Raw genomic sequence first — 3,218 nt, forward strand, 5'->3', positions numbered from 1 at the left:
AAATAGAGAAGGGGGCGCGTGGCACTGTGCAAGCCCACATAAATCTTGATTTTTTAAATAATTATTTATCCAAAAATAATAATTAATATTTTAACACAGACAATCTCAAACTTAAAATCGGCCAGCTGTGAAAATGTATAAGAAAAGAAAATTAAGAATTTACCCTTCATATATATATAATGGGTTGAGCTGGTCCAACAAATTAAATTAATTTTGTGTTATACCCCTTCACACACTCTAACTACCTCTATGATCCTATTGTACGTGCCATTCGGCGTTGCCATCCATGAACAATCAGTATGTGAGAAATTTGACTTATAAATAGGCACGATTTCTACTTTTTGAGGCAAGCACTTCCATAAGGCTAACAATCTGATAAAAATTGAGTTTGTGATAATATATAATGGCCTCTACTCAATATTTGTTCATCCTTGCAATCATAGCAATTCTTGTCCCTTCAATTTTGGCCACAGAGTTTGTGGTGGTTGGTGATGACAAGGGTTGGACCATTAACTTTATTTGATTACCAAGCCTGGACTCAGGGAAAGGAGTTCCAAGTTGGTGACACACTTGGTAAATTAATTCTATTAACTTTATGTGATATGTCTTGTCTTCAACTTCCCTGTATATATTTCTTGTGTAATCTTTTAATTTATTTATCCATATGTGATATATGTTTTATTTTTTTAAGGCGCTTGCACGTATAGTTTTCCCTAACTTTTAGGCCGTCTTGTTTTTATGGGTTGCTAGTGGATATGTTTGTTTCTTATTGTGTTTTTAAAAAATTCTTACTAAAAAAGGAAATTACCAGTGTATATATATGTGGGTGGCATGGTGATATTTTACTCAAAACTGCTTACACAAATATTCTCCAAATCTTGGAAAATTATAATTGGCAAGTATATTTCTTTTTAGTTTGATTGATGATGGAAGAAACAAATATTTGGTGCAGTTTTCAAGTATAAAGAGGGAGCCCATAATGTATTTAAAGTTAATTCAACTGGCTTTCAACAATGCATGTATGGCATTGGCAGCAACTGAGACCCTGACTAGTGGAAATGATGTGATTAAGCTTACAACTCCGGGAAGACAATGGTATATTTGTGGTGTTCCTAAGCATTGTGAAGAAGAAAACCAGAAGCTTGTCATAACAGTACTGCCTCAAATAATGTCTCGATCTCTCCATCCTTTGCCACTTCCCTCTAGACTTCTCTTTTTCTCTCCATATGACGATGGTAGACAACGAGCGACAGGAACTCACAGTGCGCAAAAGAAAGAACTGAAAAAATGTAATAAAAAATGCGAAGAGGAATACAAGAAGAATTGTAAAGATTTTGAGTATAGCGTAGCTAAAGCCACACGAGTTCATTGCCATGAAAAGTGCAATGAATTACATGGCTTATAATAATTGTACTATTAGTTGCAGAGTCCATGAACATTAATAATGGATCTAGTATAGGTCTCTAGTAGGATTTCATAATATTTCCCTAATATAACCCATAATCATAATAATTGCATGTATGATATATATATATATATTTTACATGTCCACACAAAGAAAGAGGAAAGGGACTCGAATTAGTGACATTCGCATTATGTAATAAGCAATATATACTATTTGTTTACAATCTCTTATCAAGGGGATTCTTATTACAATCTCTTTATTTTAGGCATATTATGTAATAATTTTGGATTGTAGTCTCCTCATTAGTAGGCGATTCTGTACTATTTGTTTTTGCAGAATAAGTTGTAATCCGTTCTATAAAAAGGATGTATACGCCATATGGAAAATCAAAGAGTGAAAAAACATCAATTACTTTATGAACCATTAGAGGTTGATCTTATTTATTTATTTATTTTTCCATCGAAGTGATCATTAAAATCAAAGAGTGAAAAATATCCCCTCGAAGAGGTTAATATATATATATATATATTTCCTTTTATTGTTTGATTTCAAAGGATAGAAACCCTTGGATTCCTATCATCTGGCATTATGGACTTTCGATTTTCTTGTGTTTTTCTTTTTCGTTTTATTTTGTTGATCCCTTTAAAAAACTCAAAGAAATTTGATGAGTGTGAACGTGATCGTATGCGTAGTTGTGCTACAATGTGAGTTAAAGTTGTTTGGGTGCTTTGGTACTTGTTGTGGGTGAGTGTGTAATACCCCGATAAAACACAAGTTTTTAAAAGGTTAATTATTTACTATAAAGTGATTAATATTTTCTTAAAACAAGATTTTATAACCCAAGGCCCAAACCCCTTGTGAGTAGCCCAACTCCTTGGACCCTTTTAAGCAAAACCCTAGACACCCACTCCCTGACCGAAAGTACGCTAGGAGGATCACCTGAACGTACGCTCTTGACCTAAGTATGATCATACGCTAGGGGGACCACCACGAGCGTTTGTTGACTAGTCTTTGGGCCAGGGGGTAATATCCAAACGTGCATCTGAACCCTTTTATCCATTTGGTAATTGTATGCGAAGTATGCAAATATTCTCCCCATAGTACTCGAACGTTCGCTGACAACTCTGAAAAGTAATTTTAACATATTCTCCATCTTTTCAGAGGAGAGCATGCCCCAAGCCCCTATATAAACCCTCATTTCGAACCTCAGCCAATCCTCACACCAAGAAACCCTAACCTTAGAAGTGATGAGTGACTTTGGAGGAGAAGGAGGAAGCCTTGGTGGAGTTTTGCCATCGTCAAGGTAGTTTCTTGTTCATTCCCTTATTCTTAATGTTGTACTTACTATTTTCGTAGTATTACAAGTGTTAAAGATACCTTGACTAATTATTGTATCAATTTTCTTTAAAGGACCAAGAATGTTTTAAAAAGTTTTTTTAACCCGCCTTTGATTTCTTTAGAGTTGGATGCTAGCATGTTTTGTATTGTTCACATTCCTATTAGGGGCGTAGGATGAGATTTACCACACCCTACAAGCATAAGACCATGTTTGGGGCTTTTGGTCAAGAATTTCTACTCTCTGGCCGAAGGTATGCACATAGGGCTGAGCGTTCGCCCAAGGAGCAGGACGTACACCCAGTGACCCAAATATGTGAGCTTAGGGTTTTGGCGACCCCCTTTCATTAGGTAAAACTTATTATGTCACTCGGAGAGTTTTCTAGTACTACATATAACGATATGTCGTGTTTTGTTATAGTAGAGATTTGTGATGTTGGAGAACTCGAGCGAGCGCGCGAGGTAAACAAACACTTAC

General features: G+C 35.7%; 1 pseudogene; it reads left to right on the forward strand.

Moving 5' to 3' along the window:
* The first annotated feature begins 403 nt into the window (after positions 1–403).
* Positions 404–1,746, forward strand: LOC132174382 (blue copper protein-like; annotated as a pseudogene).
* Positions 1,747–3,218: the final 1,472 nt, after the last annotated feature.

Source organism: Corylus avellana, chromosome ca3 (assembly GCF_901000735.1).
Source record: "Corylus avellana chromosome ca3, CavTom2PMs-1.0".
In the NCBI taxonomy this organism is placed as follows: Eukaryota; Viridiplantae; Streptophyta; class Magnoliopsida; order Fagales; family Betulaceae; genus Corylus; species Corylus avellana.